Raw genomic sequence first — 27,656 nt, 5'->3', positions numbered from 1 at the left:
AGATACTAATTTTGAAAAAAAATATATAGCTTAACTATTATACTAAGGCCTGCAAGACCATCTTTCTACTTTTATAAGCTATGAAACACACAGATGGCAATAGTCTTCAGGAAACTAAATAGTAGTTTTGCTATAATGAAGTGTTAGAGGAGGTCGTGTTGAGAAAAAACACTTTAGATAAGCCAGCAGCAGTTCCAATGGTCATTGAGGGAACCTGGCAACCAGATGTGTGAAGTTACAAGAGCCTCAAAGGATGAGCTGGTTTGAGAAGAAAGAATGGGATTAGTACAAGAATTGAAGACGTGGGCTTTGTAGAACAAAAATTATTTTGTCTTTCAAAAAAAAAAAAAATAGCATATTATATCAGTCACAGGGTCTGTCTGATATATAAAATATAGACAAACGAAAATTCCTGACCTCCTTTAAGCCTATGTGAGACATAATGGAGATACAAGAGCAGTGAAAGATGGCTGTGGTTTATTGTCAACTCTGAACAACAAAAAGTTACATTCTTTCCAAAGAAGGGAGGAAAAGGAATTAATCTCAGTCTTGGCTATCAACAAGATTGATGAAATTGTACTTATGATCAGAATTCTAGCATATCATGTGTCTACTTCATATTGTGTATACATCCTTAAAAACTTGAAAATATTTACCTAAGCTGAACTAGGCTGAAGGGCTTTACTATGTCAGCAAATTCTCTCTGCCAAGAACTGTAAAAGTTTTTCTCCTCATTCATAGACTGGACTATGAAGTAAAGTCTTCCCCTACTCTCTTGAAGTTCTTTCTAGAGCCAGTCAGCAAGTTAGCATTAAAGTCATAATAAAAAGAAAATTTTTTTCAAAAAATACAGAGCATTGACACATAATAATTGTGCAGACATGTTAAAAAAGCAATCACCAAAGGTGAAGAGATGACTCTCTTTTGTTATATTTTTAACTTGTGCCTCTGTGCAGATTTCATGAATTACAGTAACATTTCCACTACTACTTCAAATTTAAGGTGATTCTTTGTAATGGAACACTTTACCAGGAAAAGATATGCTGGAGAAGCTATGAACCAAGATTTCTCAGAGCTGCTTACATGACGAAATTCCTACCATGTCTGCCTTTCATGGTGCCACGCTTTTTTCATGGCAGGTTCAGCCAAAAAAGCATGGATTTTCTAAATTTAAGCTTATAATAGTGGTAGCTGTTCTGTGTGAACCACATTTCTGAGGATCAAAACCACTAAAGTTTCATAGAGAAAAAAAAAAGTGAAATATTTGACAAGAAAATGCAAAGCAAGATGACTATTTTATTCCAAGGGACTGGGCTGTTCATCCCCTTACAACTCAAATTTTCTTAATTTTAGGTACTGTTCCTTCTTACTCTGCTAAATAAAGTGCAAAAAGCAAGTCTGAAGCATATATTTTGTTACGATACTATTTACTCATTAGGAAATTTCTATTTTAATTTGAAAAAGTAAGCTAGAAAGTAATTGATGACAATGTTTGATTTAGTTAACAATTAAATGGAGAGGAAACAGTGTGAGTTTTTCGGAGCTATTTTAAACAGCATTGACAACATGCTGATCTCACTGACATCAAATCATATTTCCTAGAGAATATTCCAAAGTTAAGATTTCATCTAGACTTTTAATACTTCACAAGGTTAGGAACATGTTCCTTACAGTTCATCACTTGGGACGTGTGACTACTCATTTTCAAAGAAACAGTTTCTCCTCTTACAGACATCTATGCATGCCTGCTGCTTGTTTGGTTGTTTAAATGTAGCCATTCTCAGATGACTGCTTAGGACTCTCTGCTGGGCTCACAGTAAGTGAAATCTAATTGAAGCCAAATGATTGGCAATCGATTCTGTGTAAGCCAAAGCCATTTGTCCGGTTCTGGCTGACACGGGGTACCTGCCTTTCTTCCCCATGTAACAGGGGGGCAAAGAGGGTGGGAGCAAAGAGAAGGATGGAGTCACAACCTTCTGAGCTTCCTCAACGAGTGAGAATACTATTTTCATCAAACACTTTATGTTTGAGATATAAGGCAGTAACCACGGGGAAAAGAAGCCCTCTGTATAATCTCTGTGCTGCTTCCATGAAGATTGACTGCGACTTAAAATAGATGGAGGTTATTAACCCTGTAAATCTCACTGAAAGAAATTCCAGTTGCATTCAGAAAAATCAGCATATCATGTATCTGACATAAATTACAGACTTTCAAGTTATGTTTGAATAATTAAATCATTTATTATACCCCAAATGATAAATCTGACCTTACAACCCACAAGTCCCCCTCCCCGCCCTCCACAGGAAAATATTTAATAATTTGAAAAAGTCCCTCTAGTCCTTCAGTTCAACAAACTGATTTTTCTCTTGGAATATTTTAAAGTTAATTGAACATTTTAAATCTATTAGTAAGAGTGAATCATTGTGTTGAAAACATTATGGATAAATAAAAATTCATTAACACTATTTGTAACATTGGAAAAACATAATGACTTTTCACTATAAAATATTTCTAATTTTTGCCAAGGCCTTAACCTGATGATACTTAAGTATGAAATTAACCTTACACCTGTACATTTGTTGTCTGCATTGTTACTCTCGTATGAGAAATAAGGTCCTCAGAGGACTCGTGGTTAGAGGTGTGAATTAAACACAAATGTTTTAAGGAATGCCACAATGTTGAGTACAGCAATAATATACAACCGAAGGAGGGCTAGAACGTTTGTATCTAAATAATTTATCTTGAGCAGAGATCACAATAAGCACTGTCCCTTTAGCACAAAAATAACTAGGTGATGTCCTGGAGCCTGTGGGATTAGAGGGGTATAAAAATTCCTCCAGATGAGAGATCCTAAGACTCTCCCAGTTACATTTTCCACCCATGCCATATTCACCAATGGCATTTTGCTTTTCTCCCCTGGAAAAAACTGGAGGGAAAAATAAAGAAACATCTAAAGGTGTTACAATGAGCATAAGAGATACTGATAGAAAAACAAAAAGGTCTAATTCACTGCAGACTCTCCCCCTTTTTTTTCTCAGATTCAACTAGACTAACTGAGACGTATAGTGTCTAGTTTACTTTAAGTCCCAAAAAGGTAATTTTCAAACATTTTTTGTGCTGTCAAAGTTATGTGAGTCGTATGAAGAAGGATTTTAGGATTATGACTCAGAATCTTATGGAACAATCAAAACTGTAGGGGTACTGAAACATCAATTGGACTAATAAAATCAAGTTGCTTACACATTCTGCTTTATCAGTTAGTACTTAATAGATGGAACATATCTGGGAGCTGCCCTTTTAAAAATTTCTAAACTTTTAATGCAAATCTAATTTAGAAGAAACCTGAAATGTAGTTTAATGATTCTCTGAAATGTTGCAAGACTCGCCACAAGTGTTTGAGAGGAACAAACATTTGGAAAATGTTGTTTAATCTCATTGCATTTTGTTGCACTCTTCAGAACTTACTTTTTGATACATGCAGATCCTTATTTCCTATTTCAAAGATTTTTAAAAGAAGACAAACTTGGGATGAAATCAGTATAAAGAAATGCATATAACAAGTGCTTATGCTCAATGAATTTATATGCAAAGAATTGTTCACAAGAAAGGAGGTTGGCAAAATTCCAAGTACAAACAGCAAAAAACCCCCCACCACTTAATTGTGTGTGAGACTGCACACCACTAGGCAGGTAAAAAAAAAAAAAATTACAGATAAAACTGAATTTTACACACTTCCACACAGCATAAACATGGAATTTTTAAAGATGTGACCTGTCTCTAGAAGCTGAGTATTGAGTCATCAGCTGTGTAAACACTAGCTTTAACATCTTGCTTCGAACTCCAAACTTCTTGTTTCTCGTCTATGCTTAAAAGCATAGAGAAGACTCAAATGCCTGGGTGAAGTTTTTTGGCTTTCTAAATACAAAGCAGATATAAATTTAAGCAGGTCTTGTATTAAATAATTAATGCTAGTATTTTGGGCTTCTGCAAAACTCAGCTCTCTTAACTGCATGCAAATTTGTTTCATTTTCCACCATGCTAGAGTTAAGTGTGAAATCTATCACACAGCAAAAATGTGGAAAACATAGATGAAAAACAATGAAGGACTTGATGTGTAGCAGAAGTAATCACTGTGAATTATCAGAGTGGATAACGCTTCAAAAATCAGTAAAGGAAAAATGTTACTCTTTTAAAGTGTCGTATTACAACAATGTTTTGCTGAAAACTGTTGTCTGCATCCAATTTAGGAAGGCATCTGCTCATGTTTGCTTAAAACAAAAGGGTGGTTGACTTAATGAATTATTTACAGGCATGCAATATGGCAACAGTATCATTATGAACTCTCTCCTAAGATCTCCTCTGGCTACTCCTGGCAGGGTGTCAATTTGCTTGTTTTTATGGTAGGTGCAAGAAATTATGGAGCTGTTCTCGAAATGAGATTCTGCTATTCTGCTCACTAAATGTTAACAAAGTCAGTGAACAGACTACACTACTACATTGCTCAGAAAAGGTTTATTTCTTAATAAAAGAACATTGTTCAAAAGCATAACAAAAAAATGTAAACAAAAACTTTCAAAGTAGGTGTGCAGAGATTTACCACAAACAGGTAGTTTCCTAAAACAACCAAGTTTTAGAAAGTCACATCAGATTATGAGTATCTTTTAAGAGGAATCTTTTAAACACAAGGTAATTTTTTCATGCATTTTCCTTATTTTACATCGGCATAATCAGGGCCTACCTGGATGTAACACCAGCATTGAATAATTACAGATAACAAGGGGGACAACTATTTGGCAGCAAGAATTCAGAAGTGTGAGGATTTCTTCTGAAAGGCATTGTATGCAGCTTTCAAACCCCGTGGGCAATTGAAACTTCAAGACCTCCTTTTAGAGAGGCCACAGTGCCACTCAATTTCAAGGAATAAGTTAGGGAAAAAAGGGCTAATGGGAGTACCCCACACTTGCATTACCCTACCAAAGAGTTACCAACAGAGCACTGCAGAAACAGAAGAGAAGAATCAAGTGGAGATTCGCCAAAGCTCTGCTCCCAATCTCATACTATTTCAGTCACTAATGACCTAGATAATGGAGTAGAGAATAATTAGTACATTGGAAGATGACACTAGGCTAAAAGCAGTGGCAAGTGCTGGAGGGCAACTTTAGAGCACAAAATTATTCTGACAAACTGGGTATATAGCCCGGGGGAAAAAAAGGCCAAAAGGAAAAAAAGAAAAAAAAAAGAAGGATTACAGAAAATTATTCTTGGTAAGAACAGTCACTCAAATGTGGGGCAGGGAACAACTGTTGAGTGACAGTACTGCACAGATAGGCAGGTTCTGCTCAACCATAAGCAGAACATGAAGCAAGAGACATCTCTTTAATCTGCCTCCAGCTGGTCTGCAAAAGAAGCCTAAAAAACACAGCTCACAAATAACGAACTAATTGTACTGCTTTGTCTTGAGGAGCAAAGGTAAGGGAGAAGGAGAAGGGAAGAAGAGCGCAAATCTTCAAACCTTTGCATACTGAAGTAGTTTTCATGTACTTGAATAATCCAGTTTAAAATTAATATTCCATTTATTCAAGATATTTAAACAATTTCTATGGTAATACTTAATTTATAATTTATTAGATAGGAAATAAGAAAGCTTTATAACAGGTATATAATTGAGCTTCTTAGGCACTCATTTGAGAGGACAACAGGCCAGAGGCTGTTTGAACTGAGTTCATATGTTGTACATAATACATTGTACATAGAAATTAAACACTGAATAACAAAAAGTTATTTTGCTCATTTCATGGCAACTCTATGCTCAGAACATGTAATACAGTGGTATGACCGAGGAGACACTGCATCATCTTTCCTAAATAGTTTCTTTCCCCACCTCATATGAGAGAAGGAAAATACAGAAAAATAAAAGGAAAAAAATAAGGGGGGAGGGAGATGAAGTTTCATCTCTTTCATAAAGCCTGCAGATCATGGAAGCCATATTATTTTCAAGTGCACCTGTTTGTGGTTGGTTTAATAAGCATAGTAGTTTTACAAATTACCTTTGTGTGTTCAGGTAGTGTGATAAATGGAAGTTCCATACTAACAGAGATCTCATTCATCTCATTTGGGCTCAATGTCACTTGCTTTCTGACCCAAGCAGAGTGTTTGTTTCTCTTTGTTTTAAGTCTTCTGGGAAGCATAGCATTTCCAAAACAGGTCTAAAGTCACACAGAAAAGATTTCAGAGAGGCTATCAAGTTGTACATAATTGGTTAATCTGGACAGGTTCTGGGTGACATTGTGTTCTCTGTGCTGAGATCTTTTGTCTGAAGGGAGACAAGGACAGGAAAGCTGGTACTTGTGTGTGTCTGGCATCTTGAACTGCTTTCCTCCGCATTTATTACACCCCAGCTATGTAGTGTGAGAGAAACTGCAACTGTGCTTTTCCTTTGGGGGACAAAAACCTGTCAACTTGACAAGCCTATGGTCAGTTTGAAGAGCATATGAGTAAATGGGTATTTTTCAGAGCTATGAGAGGGCTTTAACTCTTTTAAGGGAAGCCAAGATGAGAAACTGAAGTGGAATATCTCAAAACACAGGAAAAAAACTCCTGATTAGCCCTTATTATGTCTCCAAGGATTGCCTTTTTAAAATGTTTATGTGCAGTCCTTATGATATGGAAGTTTCTTATTCTGTTATTTAAAAAATTTCTTCTGAATTCCCTTTGGAGGAATTTTCCCTTAATTGACTCAAAAGGCAGATGTTCCACCCCCCAATATCTACAACTTAAAGACACAGGTTTTAATTGTGCTTTGTAATGTGTTTACCACCGCCATTTCTCCATTATATTAAAAAAACCTATTTGAACATAAACATGCCATTCTACTTTCAGAGAGTAAGGAAGAGACGAGCTGCGTTGTTTAGGAGTATTTCAGCACAAAGCTGGAAGGACATCAGAACAGTTATAAACATAGCATGTAACTTTAGTTAATTTCCCTACCTTATAAAGATATGTTTCCAACTAGCACTGCTGATAGTGTGTTTGTAGCAATGGTAGGTTGGGCTCAATTTATTAAGTGTGAGTTTAGTTCTTGCAGCCTTCAGCAATTCCAGACTTTCTGCTTAGCTACAGACAATGTAATCAGTCTTCCCCTTACAACAGTGCTAAGCCTGGTGTTTGAAAAATACATTGTATTTATGAAGAGAGAGGAAGGAGGACTAAAGAGAACTGTTTGAGAATAACAAATTAAATTGTCTTTATAGTTAGACTGCAATCCTATACATTCTGTGCTGTTGTTGATTAAAAGACAAGATCTGTCTTCAGTGAGGGATTACTTGGTCTGTCTTCTGACAGGGTTCTTGTCTACATCACCAGGGTCCTAGGATGACTGTTGTGCAGGGGCAATAAAAACATCTGGGAGTATTTGACAGGGGTAAGCAGAGGTACGTGACAGGACATTACTACTTAGTGGGTTGGTTTCATTGCTTTCACCGGGTTCAGCAAGGCTTTGCAGCCTGAGAGATGCCCCAGCCAGCCTACAAAGACAGCTGCACTCTTGGCACTTGTCCTTCAGTGAGGGTTCTGCCCAAAGCTTCTGCAGCCTTATTTATCTGCTCACGGATATGACACTCTATTAGAGAATAAGCTTTGAACACCCTCAGACACTTTGTCCAACATTGTGCTGTTTGTTAATGAATAAGTTTCCAAAACTTTGTATTTTTAAACTGACAAAATAAATACATTCAATTTTCATGTGAGGCCAGATGTAACACATCCAATGGCTCTGGACCATCTCCTGGATATTGTCACATTAAAATACAATATCTGGTTTTAGGCAGGTTTCCCCCCCACCGCTTCCTTCACTCAGCCCCCATTTTGAAATTTCCACTGGAAAAAAAAGGCATTTTAAGCTTGAAAAAGCTGAAAGGCCTGATGATTATGGAAGAAGAAAACGTTAAAGTAATGCTCAGTTGTGCATGCTGCTGTCTCAGGCCCTTATTCCATGACATGCGAACTGTGGTACCAGTGCAGTTCAGAGGGCACAGGAGTTTTGGGAGATAAGGTGGAGGCAGTGCTGGCTGCTGGTGGGGGCTGCCTGCACACTGCCAGGGCTCTCAGCTTTGGTGCAAGCTGCAGCTTTAATCAGTCAATTTCTCCTAGTCTGCTGTCTAACTTCAGGTTCAGGTCAGGTTCAGGTCAAACTGAGAGAAAAAGAAGCAGAAGTATTCACGCCCACACACACACACAAACACAAACAAACACAAACACAAACACAAACACAAAAAAACCACACACAGTCATGCACCTGTACTCATCTATCCCAAAGCTCACATTCCCCCATTTTCACAGATTACAGGGCCCTCCCTGGCCACAGCCCTTTGGGGTCTCCCTGGCCTGACAGAGTTTGCCACGTCCCTTGGGGCTGTCCCTGTCCTGCAGTGTGTGCCCCATGGCTGCTGTCCCTCAGGAGCTCCTGTCTCCCTTTGGAACACTATGTCCTCCCCAGGGTGCATCTTTAGCCCTGACAGCTGTGGCCTTTCTTAAACACAGCTTTTCAGGATCTGCCTGTGTTTCTCCAGCCGACAGTCATGGATCAGGGTGGGTGTTTTTGTTTCTGTCAGGGTCAGGGGTGGCTCCGCACCCTTGCCATGGGTCCCCTCTCACACATCCTGTAGTGCTGTGGTCCCCACCTTTTCAACCTTGTCTCTATGAATACAACCTTGTCTCTAAGAATACAAGCCTTGAGGGAGCCCATTGTGACCCACCTCAGGAAAACTGGATCCCTTAACAGAGCCCTGCTCTGTGTTTCCCAAGTGTCTCCTGTTTCCTGGGTGGTTTTGTGGGAACAATGGCTGAGGGCCTTCCCAGCTGAGGGCCCTCCATGCAACTGAACTTTCCAGGAAAATAAATGAAACTGTTTCCTCATCTTACACAGATATTTTGAAATAAGTACATCCAGGGGGAATGTCTATATAAGCCCAGGTCAGTGCAGGGAGGATGGCTGTTGATCTCCATGGGAGAAGGCAGGGATGCCCCTCATTTTCAAAATGAAACCAGCCCCAACATATACTATCAAGTTTCTATCTACCATTAATCATGTTTCTTGGGAGTCTTGAAGAAAGTGTGCTCTGGAGAGGCTGCCATAGCCCCAAGCTGTCTTTTGTCAGTGTATCTCTCTTCACATCTTTATTTTGACATGATGCATATAAAGTTGCTAAGAGTAGCTAATGGTTTGAACATTGTTTTAATAATTATTGAGTTTGTTATCTCATAAGCTGCAGATACAGCTAGGTTCCAAAGATGTAGAAATAGATGTGAATATTATCATCAATCAAAAAATATTTAAAAGTAATAACTATATCATGAATATGAAGAAAGAAAGTCATTAAATAAAGCACAAGAAAATTATATTTTTGTATGCTCTACATATATTTCTGTATAGAACTATATGTTAATTAAAAAAATAGTTAAATTGTCATCACTAGATGCTAATGTCCCATAGTTGACCTCATAATTGCTTGTAGATGCCATTTAAGGCATGGGTATTGTGAAGTCAGTTAAAAAGCAAATGAAGTTCAGAAAATATGAGGCTGGTTGTGGCATGTGAAGGAGGATGGAGATTTGTAAGGAAGAGGTGCAACAAAACAGAGGTGGTGGGAAATAGTGGAGGACAAGTCTCACAGATGAAATTGTAGAAACTGAACAGTGCAGGTATCAGAAGTTATAACAATTAGTGTGGAAGAGGATCTGGCAGCATGTAGGAAATTTCTGTGCAGAAAGCATTACATGCCAGGTATCTTGTCAGCTAAATGTCGTAAAATTTTTTAAAAAGTCTAGGTCTGCCTCCCAAATTAATCACAAGTTACTTATTTATGGTGTTTGATCTCAGTTCCTAAATGTATGAGAATGATGTAATTGAGATTGATCTCAGGAATAGTATGATATTATTTCTTATTTTTTTGGGTATTTGTGAGAAAATGCATTGTGAAATGTATGCATTTTCATGAAGCATTCCAGACTGAAATTAGCTTTCTATAAATATTACTAGGAAAGTCTGCTGCATAAGTATATGCACAGTCTACTTGCAAAGAAGGTCAGGTCATTTTCATGTCTTTTTGAAATGCAGGTACGAGGATACTCAAATAGATCAGTTCTTTTAATTCTTAAAATCTGAAATAGTCACAGAAACAATGAATAATTTTAGCTTTAAAGTCCCGTGGATGCCTTCTCTACCATTGTTTTAATGTGAACTATTATTTCCCATATATTCTAGGAGTCCAGACTATGAAAAAAGCAAAAAGGAAATGAAAGATGAGTCTGATAGATGAGGCCATTGATCTCAAAGGTTGTTTTTTAAGAGAGAAGGAAGTTTAATTTATGGGCAGAATTGTTTTGGCACCACAGTTATTTTACAATCAGTGCTGCGTTCCCAAATTTTCTTTTAATCTCTGTTGTTACCTTAAGTCATTATATGATAATGCATATATCATATGTAACATATAATTTACAATAGAAACCATGAAATGAATGAAAATTAAATATAAACTGTCCCTATTTGATGACTGCAGAGAAATAAGGGAGAGGGAAAAAAGTCACAAGAAAGGGATTGATTCCTGTTAACAGCAAAATCTTTCATATTATTATTCCCAGACACCACTGAATTTAAAAACATCTGCAACGTAAAATGCAACATTGGATCTTTTAAATAGTAAAAATTTTCCAGACATTAATGCAGATATGATATAGGTTTTTACGATTTTAGTGTTTTTGTGATTAGCAATAATAATGTCAGATTTGAGGATATTTTATCTTGTATTTATTCTCCACCATGCCTTTTAATAAGGCTACTGACAGAGTCAAATTGTCTACACACAGTACATTGGATTCAACTTCCTGTACTAAAGCAAATGTGGCACATGGCTTCTCTTAGTACACTGCAACCGTAAAAGTCTATTGCAGAATCATGAACATTGTACCCTTTCTGCTCCTACTGAGATGAAGACCATTATCAAGAGAGAGAAAAAAGTGTTCAGACACTCTCTGGAATTGACAAATTATAAAAAAAAATCCTCAAGTTGTTAAAGTGAACCTAATCCAGGACAATACTCAAGCACAGATGGTTCTGCCACTGAGTAAATATACTGTATGTACTAAACCAGTGTCAAGGAGTGAAACTGCACTGCCTGGAGTCCTGCTATGAATGTGTTACATTAATCAGCCCTGCAGCCAAAATACCATGCAGTGCTGTTGCAAGTTAGTCTTGGGAATGAATAGAAATGTGGTCTGTGTAAATGGCACTGCCTAAAGAAGAGCTCTTGCCATATTGAATATATTGTTTTCCAGGGAAATAGAGTGGTCAGATATGACATCAGGTTTATTTGCCCCTCTCAGGAACAGCTAAGTTAACACTGAGAAACACTCTTTGCAATGATATAGTGCAAACATTATTCATCACGGCTTGCAGCCAGACTACTCATATAAAGTATATTTTGAATTTTAAAAAAAGGGTATAAAGCTTATTCCTAAGAATACCAAAGTGTAAATATTAACAGGACACTTCATTTGAATGTAAAAAATAATTAATAACCTGTTGAAATCTTCTATTGAGGTAAAGATAGAGATTGACTTATATGCCTGTATTCTGACCTGTTACCAAATGCTAATACTCTCAAAGGAATCATCATAGCAAATGGTGTAAAGAAAATCAATATGTCCAAACCAGAGACTCGGTTGGTACCCAGAAAATGAGAAACTATCTTAATATCAATAACTTCTCAGAACAGCATCCAGTAAGTACAGAATTATTCTCATGAATTCATCAGGTAATATGAAGACTTTATCTATGCTTCAATGGTTAAGAACAGGAGAGACAGCAGTATATCCTCATAAAGATTATAGTCTATGCCCTGTTCAGAAAAGGCCTGAACCAGCTTACAGGTACCAGAAGAGCGAAACAGAAGTTGAAGATTGTAGAGGAAGGGAGACAGAGATATTAAAAGATTACTAATCTTACCAGAATAAAAGAATAATGCCTTTCTCTTGAGATGTAAAGAGATGAATTTTTGACATCCGGATCCATCTTTCATGAAAATGTAGAATAGCAAAGCATGCCTCTATTTCCTTCTAAAAGAAAATGTATGTTCTTTCCATGTTTCCACTCAGAGTTCACAAAAATTCTCAGTGGACCAGACTGTGACACAGAAACCAGTCATGTCAATCTTTGGTCATTAGGACATGCTCTGTTGCACTTCTCCATTCCTGAGGATCAAAAGACAGCAACAATCAAATTTTGAGGGTTCTGCTCAGGAAGGATTCTCCTACAGTCTATTTTGAATTGTCCCGATCACACAACTTAAAGCTGAGGTCAGTTACTCCATCAACAATTTCTTTGTGTTCTGAATATCAGAAAAGTCAATTGGGATGACTCGGTCTGAGTCTGCTAGCAAAAACTGCTAAGAACTTTTTGATTGTTCTACAAGTTGGTGGAGGATTTTTATCTTGACAATTTTTGGTGAATTAGCAGTAACTTATAGATGTACAAAAAAAGAAATATATATTATCCCTGAGAAAGATTTCACTATGCTAAAACTGTCAGAGAGCTTTGCTCCTTCAGGATTTCCAAGACAGTTTTTCAAACTTAAGACTTGATTCAAATAAATCAGAAAAAAAATGTGATTACGTTTATTTTAACTTCAGCTAATCTTACCTGCCACCAAGTGAGTTCTGATTATCAAAAGATTCAAAGTAGATGTTATCATATTTCTGTTTATTTTTTGCATGGCAGAGTTATCACTTTCTGCTTTAGCAGAGAGGTTATGTTTTCATGTTTTCCAATATTTCCAAATTTCACCCCACAAACTTGTTGTAGGAAGAGTGAAACAACTTTTTAAAAAAAAATTTTGTGTGTTTTTTCATCCTACCACTTATTTGGAGATATTCAAAGTTTGTCTGAGCTTGGTCCTGGTCCAGGTGATTCTGTCTGAGCAGAGGGACTGGACCAAACAACCTTGACAGGTCCCTTCCAGCTTCAGCGATTGTGTGATTCTGTAACACAAGAATTCAGTGTGGATCCCTCGACGGATAGCCCGCGTGATAGAGACCATGGAACTGCTGTATTCAAAAGACCCCATGCAGAGAAGATATCTCAGCAAAATTACGTTGCTTTTGTCAGGGCAGTGACAGTCAGAATCAGCAAGTTGTGACCGCGTGTCTGAAAATACAACAAACTAAACATGGGCGGAACAGGAATGCTCCAGAAAAGTTGTGCAATATCTAGCAGCGGGAGTTGGGGCTTTTTGTTAGTTTGTTATTAAAAGATATTTCATGTGTTTTATCTGTTTCATTCTCTGCTACAAAGCCTGCTCCATTATTAAAAACTGATGTTATGGGTGATAGGAGAAATGCATAACCTGTAAGAGAGGTGTGGGAGTGAGGAAAACATTTTTCAGTGATGGTGAGTTTCAGAATGCTGAAGCTTTTATCTACCCTCTTCAGCTTCCTGATTTCTTCCACAGAGGTTACATATATAAGCCCTCTCTTTATGATTTTGTTTATTTGTTTTTGTAGAATTAGATAGAGCACTCTAATGCTTGTTACTTATTAAAAAAGCAAACAATAAAAAACAGCTTGATAGGTCAGTACCTTTTTCTTAAGGATTAATCCCTTTTCAGTTCACTGTATTACAATGAATGTCATACCTTGATACAGCCGTGTGTAATGAAAAAGAAAAATCCTGATCATTTTTTATTTCTGCAGTTTTCCATGTCATTGACATGCCCTCCTAAAAACAGGAATTTGGGAGGGAAGATCTATTTTGCACCCTCTTCCTTTAGGAGGAAAACCCAGAAAATATTACAGTATTAATAAATATATTTGTGCTTCAATTTCTTCTCTTCATGAAACTGAGAATTTTGAACATCAAAAAAAATAATTGTGTTGTTCCCTCAGATTAGCTCTCTGTCTGAAATATACTGTGCTAGAATGTTAATTGAGTTTGACATAGGCACGGATATAAAATGCATCATGCCACTCAACTTACCAGCAGTGAAACTGATTACCAATTATAATCATTCTCTGCATGGTGACAGCATACCAAGATGGAGATGTTGAATATTTCAGTTTGCAATATTATCTGGGTTGTTTAAAGTACTGACTACGTGTCCTGAAACCAATAGAGGTAATTGGTATGCATGTAAGAGCTGGCAGGCTGAGCACATCACTTATTTATAGAGTCTTTTGATGTAACTCTGTGGAAAAAAAATGTTAATAAAACATGGTTCAAAGGAAAATTTACACTCACCATTATAATATGACATAAAGTACAAATTATTGTACCTGAATAACTGTTTTCTAGTGAATAATGTTCCTTTTTCCTTTTATTGAAATAGTCCACTGAAACCTAACAGAAGGGGGAAGGGGAACACAAAGAACAAGAAGACTATTAACTCTTTTAATTTTGTGATGCAGCTATCTGGAAATTAAGATGCATACACAAGATAGAGAGAGGAAAATCACTGGGTATGTCATCGCTTTCATAACCTTCTAATTTGCTCCATAAATTGGTTTATGGTCCTCTTAGGGCACGTTCATCAACAAACTTCATGTCAACAATTGATATGAGGCCTGAAATGAACCAGAAAACAGGATACAGGAAGTAACATGGTGACCTCAGTTGAAAGGCAATGAGCCAGTTAAATTATCCTTCATGTAAGTCCTTCTACTGCAAGGACACCAGCAATCCTTACCTCTTTTCAAAAAGAAAGATAACATTAAACTATTGAGAGAATGCTTATGGAATGCTTTGCTTTTGTCAGAACTGCTTGTAAGCCTGATTGAATCTATGCAGAATGAAAACTTTGTACCAGAAGTAAAAAAAAAATCCCAAACCTAGAGCTTCTAGGCACCAGATAAGAAAAGACATACAGTATTTGCAAATGCTGGTAAAAAGCAGTTTCAGTTAACTCAGAATTTATTTTCTATAAAGTGAGTGGAATCCTTAATACTGGCAAAAAAAGGGTAAAAGCGATTTTAGGGTGTCCAGGCTATCTCATGGGGGTAAGATACTGTATAATATTAATGAGAAATTGCATTTAATCTTGTCATTAATCACTGAATTCTTATGTTCATGCCCAGTGGTGGCAAATTAAACTTGACCAAGCATTGACCACTGTCATTCCCACAAAGCTGACCATTTGCATTTCCTGCTGTTAAATGTTTCACTGTGCAAACTCAGTGCCCTGGGCATGTATTTTTAAAGGATTTTTAGCATTTCATGTAAGCTGAATAGCACACTAGTAGTGCATTTTGGTCTTTAATTTCTGCCCTGTGATGCCTGTCCATCATGAAAACGTAAACTCTGCACAGATACAGAGATTAGCTATTAATGTCTCTCAAAAACGTATTAGCACATCAATGCCCTGAAGAGAGGCAGATCCTGGTAAAAACAATGAGAATCTACAGTGAATGAATTCCTGTGTAGCACTCAGGTAGTCTCACTGATGTGATTTAAAGACTTCAGTTTTATGTAGCATTGAAAGCTACAGCTGCCTGTCAAATAAACCTGTTGATCTTGTGGTTGTCTGAGGACCTTCCTGATTTCATTTTGGCTTTATAAAATACCTGGGATCACTTCTCAACTCTACTTTAAATGTTAAGTACATCCTCTTGAGATCATAATTTTGCCTGAAGAAATATTTATTTACTTAGAGCATATTTGCATGATTAGAGCATGAGGAGAAATATGGCTGTGAAATGTGAGTAAGGCCAAATTCTCTTCAAGTTTACTGCTATCAGGACTGTAAATCCTGCAGAAAATACCATGGATTTGAGGTGGGTAAGAAAAAAAATAAATTCTCCTAAACAGTATGTTTCTTCTGGGCTAACCAAATTCATGTTTTATTCATAAAACACATAATATAGTGCCTGAATGTAGAACATTATTTCCCTGGAGCCAAAGTCCTCAATATATGTCAAGATACAGGAGGAGGGAAGATCACAGAATTGCACATACTCTTTTCCCCCCTCCATGTCCTTCCATGGAGGAACACTCTCCTGAGTGCTTTTTGGAAATGTACTTTGGGATCAAGTGCAGCCCAAGAACACTGCCAATGTGGAAATTCTCACATGGGGAATTGTCCTCCAGACAAGTAAATAATCAGCCTGTTCGCACCCAAACTACATCTGTGTAGCCTGCCTTGGCAGGAAATGCTCTAGTCAGCCAACTTACAGGTCAACTTCTCCCAAGATCCCTTGAAAAATGTGTCCCTATCAAAGGTGGGCACTGATCAATCACCAGGACACAGGCGTGTGTACCAGGAGCTACTGGAGGCGTTAATTTTAAAGAGGAGACTTAACCCAGTGGTGGAGTTAGGCCAATTTAGGCCAATTGTTTACTTCTGCACATATAACTGAGGAACTCAACACTTATGAGTTACAATAATGCTTTGTTAATAACAAAACTGAAGTGAAATAATCTTTAAAGTTATTTTTTAATATTATTTGATCAACATGAAGGCTTACTTTTCAAGCCGTCAGTGGGGGTGAGGTCAAGTCCCATTTACTGATTTCTGAAAGGCAACTGTTCTCCCCCATCCAATCCTTCACAGTGCCACACCTGCTCAAAGCAGACCCTTAAGATAAACAGTTTCTACCAGGTACCCAGTCCTCCAAGCCACCTACAGGTGTGTGAGTTTTGGTGCAAAATGCAGGGGTTGTTACGAGAAAGCCTCAGGGTCTCAACAGTGAGGTGTGGCACAGGGCGTGCAGGTTTGGTGCGGCCCAGAGCTGCAGACAGCCCTGGGTGCAGAGGCAGAGCAATCAGCCTCTGCCTGACATCCAGAACCAGTTGAGTCCAGTGCAGCCTCCTCATGAGTGCCAACTTTCAAGTCTGGAACTATTTCTTGAGCACCATCAAGGATGCAGCTGTCAGGAGGGGAAAATTAGGTTGATTTACCCTCAGAGAATGCTACACTAATTCAGGAAATGCACACAAAGGACATGAGAAACAAACATCAATTAGAAGAAGAAACATGAAAATATCTTACAGCATCTGCCCTGCCCTTTATTATTATTCCAAGTGCATTCAACCAATCATTCCCTCAGTCTGCTTCATTATTAGCAAATTGTAAAACAAATACCGATTATTTTTATCTTCCCATTAGCAATGCTGAATCTCATTTCCTTGTCTGGAAGATTTCCCTGACTGCCACAAAGGGAAATGTCCTGTGATGGCCACCTCATTCTAAAATATGCCTTTGAAAGAACATGAGATGCAATTTAATCCTTCTAATTTTAAGAAAAATAAGAAAGATGTAAATGAAATGACAGCAGCACTTTTATTAGGGTATTAAGGTTTGATCTGAGTGTTGAAAAGGTGCAACAAACCATTTAGTGAAACACCACAGGAGTAAAGAAAGAAGGAAGAAAATACAGGCAGTAAGAGCTTCTTTTGTTTATGATTTGAAGCGTGCTGACAACAGTTATTACGCTATTAATATTGAATAACATTGTGCTTTCAGAGGCTGCTCATTATGTGGGAAAGAAACAGGCCTCACAGCAGCTGTTTTTACCCCATTTCTAGGTGATACAGAACATACCTAGTCAGGTCATCAGAGACTACATGTACAAAGCTCCTGAAGAGAGGAGGGTCTGCGAGCACCTCGTGACCCTGATCTTGCAGGGGCCCTGCCAGCAGCTGCTGTGCAGCCTGCATGGAGAGGGCCCATGCTAAAGCAACACTTGCAGGTTGGGTGCAGGAAATTAATTTTCTTCCCTTTGATGTGAGCTTCTAGTGGAAAACACAATGCAGGCAAAGTGGGAAAGCTGAAGAAATTTTTTTCTGTGTAAATGTATCTAATTAGCAGTCAGCAGCCACTCTCCACCCCATATCCACCAGGGTTCTTCGTCTACTTCAAGTGTCTTTTTATTCATAGGGGATGAAGCAAGGAGAGTCCTTGTGCCAGAAAAAGAGGCAAGCAAACACAAAAGGGAATTAATGCACAGTTCTCAGAACTTAATTCAAGCTCTGAGTGATCATGCTCAGACTAACATCTTGTTCCTGTAGAATTACAGTTCCCTATATAAATTGCTTACCTCTCATGGCCTAACAGACAAAAAACTTCATACAAGAAAACCTTCTGGTAGACATCTTGTTCTGATAAATCAGCTCATTTTTACTGTTATTGTATAGATTGTATTAACCTTCAGGACAAGCATAAATATATTTCTGAATATGTATTTAGGTTTAGTTGTTGGTATTGTAATGTCTTCTCTACTGGCTGTGCAGATCAATGTTTGCTTGCACAAGGGTTGTTTTGCCACTGAAATGTTGTAACAAAACAGACAAAACAAAACAGACAATCTGCACCCCTGAGTAAGCAATTTAACCACAGGTAAGCAAAAGATGGATTCTAGTATATTTAATTCCATAAACTGAAAATAAAAAAAAAATGTAGTGGTCTGTAATAAAAAAGAGACAAATTACAAATGTTTCTCTATTGATTCAAAGGACTGGAATTTTAGAAAGGTACTTTCAATTGTGCCAGCATCATAGATCCTGAAACTAAATGGATTTTTTCAGCAATATTGTAAACCTACCTCTCATTGCTTGCAATATTATGAATAAAACTGAGGTAGCACAAAACTTTCAGCAGATGGTTAGATGACTTTTTTTTCTTTACTAATCATAGTTATGAAGGCATTCACTTCATATTTTATTGCATTTTCAATGGGTATAGAAAATTTCAGTCTGATAATAACCTTTGTACATCATGCTGCAAATTGATTTTGATGACCTTTCACTCTCAGATAATTAGGCTTCATGCACATTCATCTTGTTCACATTGCACTGAGACTGCCTACTGCACTGAGCTGTGTAAATTTTCCCCTTTCCAAAATGCTGCCTCTTATCTTTCATCACTGGTTTGTTGCTGGTGGAGAACTTAGGACTTTTTTCTGTGAAAATTACATGTTCAACTTAGCTTGCCTTTACATCATACAATCATAAGGGCTGGAAACACCTCTAAAATCATTGAGTCCAACCTCTGACCAAACACCACCATGTTAACTGGTATTAGTACTGAGGGCCATGTCCCTTTTTTCTGGAACCCTTCCAGCTATTGTGATTCCACCAGTTTCCTGGGCAGCCTGTTCCAAAGCTTGACAAACTTTTCAGCAACAAAACTGTTCCTGATGCCTAACCTGAACCTCTCCTGACACAGCCTGAGACCATAAGATTAACAATTGTGCTATTGATGTGGGTGTGAAAAGGGTGAAAATAGTTTTTTCTCTACTCGTAAAAGAAAATTTAAAAAAAAGTCAAATAGTTTTCTACTCATTCCTCTGCCTCCCTCAAGTACACTTCCTCCTCTAAACTACATCTTATCTGGATGATTTGGTAATTCAGCAAAAAATATCATTTGGTCCTCCACAAAGTCCATATACACTACATCATAATCACTGTAGAAGACACTGTGATATCCTGGAAGAGGGTGATTTCCAGAAGCAAAAAAGCCCCCTGGACAGAAACAAAGCATTGAGACACAACACATGAATGCAGCTGTCTGGAGTGGAATCTTTTTCCTTAGACATTTGTTTCTCTAAAAATAAATGTATTTTAGGGAAGAGCACCTGTTACACCAATACTCAAGTACATGTTCAATATACGCTGTGAATAATTAGAAATTTCCTGAATATGAACTGCTAAAAATCACATAGTTGAAAAAGTAGACATACTAGAAGGTGAAATAGTCTTTTAGTTGAAAATTATAAAGTAATTAAAATCCCCATATTAGGTTGCAGGCAACTAATTAATCCTAAATAAATTATTCTAATCTGGGTTTTTTAAATCTTTTGACAACAGATGTTGCTTTATATGTTTAATTTCCAACAAATTAGTACCAGTAACAGATATAATAGGATAAGAGCTAGATTAATACATATCAGCAAGTCAGTCCTGCATCAGGAAGGAGCTGTGTGGACAGAACAGCCAATGAATCAATGTATCTTTGCATGTTTGCCTTACAGACATGGAAGACATGGGTCTGCAGTTCCAGAGTTATGCAGCCAAAGCCCTTTGATCCAACCTGTCATAAGCAAATTGATTTGCAAGTGCAAAAGAACATGGGAAGAAAAACAAAGAAGAGAGAAAGAAAAGGAAGCAAACAATACTGTTGTTTTGTAAAAGGTTAACAAGTTTAAGCTCCCTGTAAAGGAAGATAGAATTGTCTCTGTCGACATGTTCTGATACCAACACAGGTAAATTCTATTAACTTCAGTCCAACAAGAACATTTTTGTATTTCTGCTAGGAAAAGAAAACTAGAGCAGCAAATGAATACCTCAGAGGGTAAAAACATTAAAGCCAGTCAAGCTGAACAGTTACACTCATATTGAGATATTTTTACTATTAATTTTATTGTTTTATTTGTCAGAAAAGGAAACCTCCAAGAGAGGAAGAATTCTGGAACACAGCCAGAATATGTGTACTATCTTATGAGCAGGATGGAAATGAGCTTTCTACATTTCTTGCTGCATAAGATTCACAAGGGCAGGAACTTTGTGTTCTCCTTTATTCTGTACAGCTATCGGCATAGTGTCAGTTCTTAATAAATAATAAATAAAATAATGACTTGAAGAACATATAAAAAGATGAGTGGGGAGGACATACTAAATTATTCATAAATGTTCCCAACAATGTCACTTTCCAATTAAAGTGTCATCCTATCGTCTGTGTGGGTGAGACAACAACCTTCATCTCACACAAATGTGACAGCACTAAGAGCAGAAGGATTTTGTCATATATTAGTACTTACGGTGTGATAAAACATTTAGAACAAGTTTTCAGGAGTGGAGTTTCTCTATAATTGTCTTGCCCATGCCACTGAAATTCCAGCCATTTTTTCTGTTGGAAATATATGGACTACAATTTGTCAAACAATTTATATAAAAACTTGAATAAAGGCTCATAAACTGCTTAATAGTTCTTTTTTTTTTAAGCAACCAACACTAATCAGAAATAATTTTAAATTTAATAATGGTTACATCCCTACCAGGTCCTCTCTACTATGAATCTACTGAATTAGGTTTGAAGGAGCTGCTTCTATCCTGCCTTGGTTAACCAGGAGCAGTGTGAATCCTTATGTCACAAGTGCAGTCCAATTTATGCCCTTGTTGTTCAAGGCCAGCTTATTCATATTAGATGAAGTGAAGCATAATTTGTCTCACCAGCCCCTGTACTCTGCAGTGCACATCTCCCTAAAGCCACTGTGGTGATTCCCCTGCCTCTTCCATGAGCATTAGGATCAGCATAACCCATACAGTGAGGGTTGTGCTCTGCGTATCTCCCTCTGGTCCAGAGGTTTCCTTGGTCCTTACAAAGACAGCAAGCAACATGGTGAGAAGGCAGGAAAAGCAGGTGAAATCTATCTGCTCCTCCAGCCCTAAGGAAAATGTCCAGACAGGGATGTTACTGCTCTTCTGCAATGGTTCTGTTCTGAGTCAGGCAATGTTAGTGTGGCTCTCATAGTGACAGCTCCCGGAGCCATGGAGCAGTATTACAATAAGCATGAGATCCAGTACAATAAATGTACTTACTGGACAGTAAGTTTCTAGCTATCAGAGACACAAAAGTTGGAACACTAAACCCTGAAATATGCAAACACAGAAAAAAAAATGGAGCAGTTCAAAATGTATGTTGTTTAGCCTCATGATTCCCAAACACATTTTACCTGCTCAGAGTACAGCATCAGCTGCCAGTACTTAGGAAAGATTTCTGGTGTTAGACAACTGTGGGCCAAATTGCTTTTCTTTTCTTCTCACATTTGTTCAGAGATTTAGACTAAGATATGAAATTTCCTAACAGCAATGCTGTGTTAATTTGAGTATATGATTCCCCATTATATCATGTGTGTAAAACTGATTAGTTAATTATATAGACAAGTAAATACAGGTCTGCATAGCCAGATGAAGAAATATCACTAATAACAGTTTGGTTTAATTGACAATAAGCACGAAATAAACTGCTGAAAAATTTAAAGCACCAGATTTTAAAATTTACTTTACAGCTGCAACTAATGCTGAGATTTAAGCACTCGACAGATCTGTATAAAATGTTATGGATAATACAAGTATGCAGAATATTTACCAGATCTTCTTGTGTATTTAGAGCTGAGATGATGGACAAAGCCTTTAAGCTGTCTTCTTAGAACCTACTGCACAATCATTTCATTCACTTTGTCAACAACTTTGGCTTGATGAATTTCAACAGAAAAATGCTGGGTAAAGCACTGCAGACCTGCACAATTCATTTTGCAGCAATTTTCTTGAGGCTGCCTCAAGATTGACCTGCTATCTTCCTTGTCTTATCATTTTCCCATCTGGAAAAGTCTGAGCCATGTGGTACACTGGGGAGTAGGTGATCTGAGGCTGCTGGAGCATTCAAAGACCATAAACAGTCATAACTCTTAAAATCACCACCCTCCTGCAGACAAGGTTAATAGTAGTCTATACAATTGGTAGAGAGGTCAGTAGTTAACTTCAACTAGTATAAATACTGAGAGATTTTTTAAAACTTTCTTTGTTACCTCAGACTTAAAATAAGAATTGCATGTTTTAGATGCTGCTACTGAAGATTATGTTGAAAATTTGGAAATTAAAGATTTTAGACTTTTATGGCCAGTGGAGAACATCATATCTTTTGGGTTAATTTACTAATTTTCTTGCTTTAAACCTGAAATATATCTCCATTTTCACAATGCCTGAAAATTTGATTAAATAGCAACTATTTTAGCAGTCTAGCCCAAGGATTTTTAATCCAAAAATTTGAAGAATTAATTTTCAATAGAGAGAAAAAAATCTACAAATTTGAGAAAGACACTAATTGGTAAAAAAATCAGTTCCACATAAGTCAGTTCACTGCCATAAATTAAAAACAAAGTAAAAAACTCAACAGTCTCACCCTTTACCTTCCAAAACCAGTGCAGGAATTAAAAATAACACCAGACTTTGAAGTCAAAATTTCATAATTAGTCTTTGCTCTCTAAATAAAATTCAAAAAAGCTTTTTGAAGAGAATAGGAAATGCTGGAGTTAGATGTAGTGAAGTAAAAATATCCCCTTGATGTCATTTTAGACAAATGCTAAAAATATCAGATTATCTAGAAAAGTAAGAAACAAACAAAAAATCTAATATCTTTAAAAGAGATACAAAAAACAAGCATATAAGAAGGAATAGATGATAATTACAATCAGTCAATAAAAGAAGGAATAAATAGTTCATCATCATGGTAAAAACATACGCTAAGTAAAACTGAGTGATAATAACTGTTATTATTCCCAAGGGAGGTAAACTCCCAGATAATTATATTTCCAGTGGTACAGCAGTTATATCTATGTGTGTGCATGTACACACACACACACACACACTATGAGATATGTATATGAATGACAAATATCAGTGACAAAATAAAAGAAGTCCACACATTATGGTGAATTAATTATGCAATTGCGTTTGGAAAATTCATCTTTTGTTTACGTGAAAAGTTTAGGATTTCAATATTTTAAATCCTTCAGCTGGACAACTACTTTTATTAAAATTATTTTGCTTCATAAAATACAGAAATCAAAAACATTTTTCTGCAATCTATATTTATTTGTAATACTCATACATGTAACAGCATTCTCCTATTTTGTACCTATAGATCTCACTCATCAAATCTGGAGTACTGTACTTTATAGGTGTATGAGAGAATAAAGTTTAATACACTCCTGCTAAGTCCTTTGTAAAATTTTTGGAGGCTTCTACCCTTGCACTCTCCCTGAATTCCTGAAAGGCTTGGGAAATTGCTGAGTTTGTGGAACGTTTCACTCTGTGTCACTGATGTGTTTCAAGCCGAAGTCATCAGTGGACTAAGGGTCACTTCCATCTGAGGATGAGCTTGTGCTCCTCTAAAACGAGTTGCTAGCTTGAGCCAGTTTCCTTTGAGGCAAGGATGACGAGCACCATCTCAGCTGACCATCAGATCTCAGCTGACAATCTTTTGGTTCAGTCTTAGCTGAAAAGACTGAATATCTGACCCACAGACTAATCACTCCAAGTCAGAATGTAGGAGTACTCAAGCTCCTTTAAAAATGCCAACCATTTCTCTTGAGTAGAAGAGATGAAATTTTTTTTTCTCCAAAGCTATTTGTCTCTACTATATTCGCGAAGACTATGCATGAAAAAAGAGAATAAAGGATTTATGTGACTGTATACTCAAGTTGTTATTAAGGAAATTTTCTGAGAAAAAAGGAATGTTATCTTGTGTTCTTGTTTCTCATTCTCTGGAAATTAATACATCCTGATTTGGAAAAAAGATGAAATAATTTTATTTCATCACTAGAAATTAATGTGACTGTGAAGAAGACATTTGTTTTGGTATGTCCTGTAGGGCTGTCTCTTCTTTGAATATGAAATCTGCATTTTTTAAATTGAATGACCTTTTCCAATAATTTTCCTCACTACAAGGGTAGTATTTAAATTCCTGCATTATTTACATTATTTACAAACATCTTTAAAGAGCCTGTGCTCGTGTTGACAGTAACCTCTGTGAAATGATGGCAATTTCTGATTTGTTTAAATTTCTTTTCAGCTGATAATGGAACTCTACCTGTATACAAAAATACATCCATCAAGTAATGAGATTGGCTTTCTATTGATGGTCCTTCTCAAATAAGGCTTTTCTCTATATTTATATAATTCCCATCTTTATGGTGTCAGACGATCTGGGTGATTTCTAGCCCTGATCCTCTTTGCTCCTAATCAGAACTATTTGCACATGCCCATAACAGCAATCTCTCTAAAAATGCAGTCCGCCTCAGTTTATTCCCATTTCTGCTGGCTTTAACTGGCAAAGCCTTCTAATTTACTAAATAAGGAAACCTCAGGTCTGTGAAATAAGAAAACCACATTCCTATGAATTAGTCCTCTTCACCTGACCTGGGTGGGACTTTTTTATGCTTCTTTAAAACAACACCATTGATGGTTTGCTGAGTTTCTCCAAACTACTGTTCTACTTTTTTGTTTGATGGGGTCTTTGCTTGTTTTTGTTTGGGTTTTGTTTGTTTGTTTTGGTGGTTTTTGTTGTTTGTTTTGTTGTTGTTGTTGTTGTTGATACCCTTGTAAAAGAAGCCATGCATTCAGACCACATTTTTTTCTCATGCAGCATTCTGTATAGTACAAAATCAACTACTGCTGTTGTTCATCAGTTGCCAATTTTGAGTAAAAATTACTTAATGCTTGGATTGACAGACTGGTGTTCTGGGGTTCCATTTATTTTATTGTCTGAAACAAAAAAACTACTGACTGTTGTAGCACAGGATAAATCTCAAGCCTCTTATTCTGCAAGACACCCATATATGTAACTACGTTTTCTTGGATGGATAACTATTACATGTGCAGGATATCCTCCTATCACCAAGTCTGAGTCTGATATTTAAATTACTGTTTAAGTTGCTAAAAAAAGGGCTATTTTTTAGCTCTGATCATTTAATTGTGAATTTTAATAACTTATTTGATATGATAGGAAAAGCATATGTTCCATGCTACTGTTTATAATTGCACAGAAATATCTTCTTCTAAAACTGGCACGTCTGAGCAGTCCATTTAAAGGGCCTATGCTGCATGCTGAAGTGTGTGTTTACTTAAAAAAAAAAGGGAAAATTATTTGTGTTACAAAATTTATATTGTATGAATTCATTGGATGACTAACAGGAAATCTTGCAAAAATATGGTTTTTATCAAATGTATTTTTAAATTGATCTTACATTGAATCAATCTGATGCAGATAAAAGGCAGGGAGAATGGGATGGAGAGGGTGACCCATGTAGAATTAATTTTGCCTTCTAGAGATCCCCATGACTGCACACAGTTCAACCCATTGTGGCTGTTCTACAACCAAACATTTGATGCCCTAATCAGTATCAAGAGTGGAGGCAGGGAAGAACCACCAAATGAGGCTGAAAACCCTTGATAATGCTACTTGCTCTCTAAACTTGGCTTTGTGGTGAATTAAAGTAAAAAAGAAAATAAAAACAACAGCAATAAACAGAGAAAGCAAAAGAAATCCAAGAAAATAAGCAAAAAAAAAAATTAAAGCAGGGAAACCTGAAAATATTCCCTCTAGAAAACGGCCTTCTTGTTTCAGTTGCTTATGTCTTTTTTATTCTCTATTAATAAATCAAAATATCAAAGCACTCCTGTAGACACCAGCCATGGGTTCCCCAAGGGAAAATAATGTTAATGTTCTGAATAAATAACAATATTTCCTTGTAATTATTATTATCAGTAGTAGTAGTAGTAGTAGTAGTATGGTTTTATAAGAAAAAAATGCCAGAGATATGCATGTAAAATCTGTTTCTTCCTACAAGCTTTTGGGACTGTTGTTCATTCATAAAAGATTTCACAGTAATAGCAAAAATAATCAAATGAAGAACTGAAGAATTTCTATAAAAGAACAGCGTAGGCATTTAATGTTTGTGAGTCAGAGAGGTTTATTGTTCTTAACACAAACATTTGGGAATCAGCCACAGAAATGTGAACAATATTAAGCAATAGCTAATATCAGCATAAAAAAAAAGAAACTTCTAACTTAAACATGCTGTGGTAATGATTTAAAATACTATTTACTATTTAAGTGCTAGTGTACCTATATCCATATATATTAAAACCAAAGACATTTACAAGTGGACAGTTCTCCTTTTGGAAGGTCTCATTATATTCTCCACGTTAAACATTGGTGTCAAGGGTTAACAAAACACTCCCTGAACAGAATAAACTATGTGTTCAAATATTCTTCTTTAAATTATTAATTTATGTTCATCTTGATAACACCTAGATCTTTCCAGATCTTTGCTTCACACTTAGATAAAAATGGCACAGACTAACACAGTTATGCAGAGTAGAATGAAGTTTAACGGAAAATAAAAGAATCAAAAAAATTCAAAAGTCCATAAAGGGCAAAAATCCAAGAATTATTGGATTCAAAAGATGAAACAACCTCCCAGATGCTTCACAAAACACTGAGATTTACAGCTTCAACTGCTCATAACTTGCTTTGTCTCGTTTTTTTGTAGAGTTGTGTCTACCTTGTACAAAGCTGAAGGAAAAGTAATATGATTATACATTCACTGAGACTGGGCAAAAAGGTGTGATATAAAATGAAAAATAACTGGAAACTTTTTTCCAATATACTATTGAACAAACATGCAATATTTCTATCTTGCATTAGTAAAATTCACTTTCTATATTGTTTCAGCTTTCTTTGTCTCTGCACTGGGGGATTTGACTGGAATGGAAGTACCAAGTTCTTTTCCTGCTTTTCTAAGTACTAGGAAATGAGAGGGTTGGTATACCCCTCTTTTTGGTATGTTCACTTTATCATAGTGACCCTTGGTGTTCAGGCACATTTCCAGTAGGGCCCCAGGTAAGGAGGTAGGCCCGTGTAGCAAATTGGCATGCTGGTATGTCAGAGGCACAGGGCTAGTGTGAAGGGCAGGAAGCTTTTTCATAGTAGGTGCATCAATTGGTTGTGTCAGAACCGTGGGTAAGAAGCACGGATTCTTAGGAATCCTGCTGATAAGAGCAGGACTTTTGTGGCTAGAATGACAGGGAATAGCTCTTGAGGGTGGTTGAAAA

This window comes from Zonotrichia albicollis, chromosome Z (assembly GCF_047830755.1).
Source record: "Zonotrichia albicollis isolate bZonAlb1 chromosome Z, bZonAlb1.hap1, whole genome shotgun sequence".
Lineage (NCBI taxonomy): Eukaryota > Metazoa > Chordata > Aves > Passeriformes > Passerellidae > Zonotrichia > Zonotrichia albicollis.
The sequence above is the reverse complement of the archived record's forward strand: the minus strand, read 5'-3'. Positions refer to the sequence as shown.